Here is a 224-nt window from a genome sequence, read left to right on the forward strand (position 1 = left end):
GAAACCTTACCTGGACTTACCTCTGCAGCCCACCAGGCCCACCTGGCCAGCCCAGCCCATCTCCACCCCCCCCCTGTCGTCTTCCTCCCTGCCAGGAGGACAGACACCGCGACGCCGCCGCGCGCGCCACCTCCTGCTTCCCCTGGCCACCTCCTGCTTCCTCCCCGAGCCCTCTAGCGACGCCACGGAGTCGTCCCCGACCGCTATCCCTCTCTCTGCTCGCT

The sequence above is a fragment of the Triticum dicoccoides genome, chromosome 6A, assembly GCF_002162155.2.
Source record: "Triticum dicoccoides isolate Atlit2015 ecotype Zavitan chromosome 6A, WEW_v2.0, whole genome shotgun sequence".
Lineage (NCBI taxonomy): Eukaryota > Viridiplantae > Streptophyta > Magnoliopsida > Poales > Poaceae > Triticum > Triticum dicoccoides.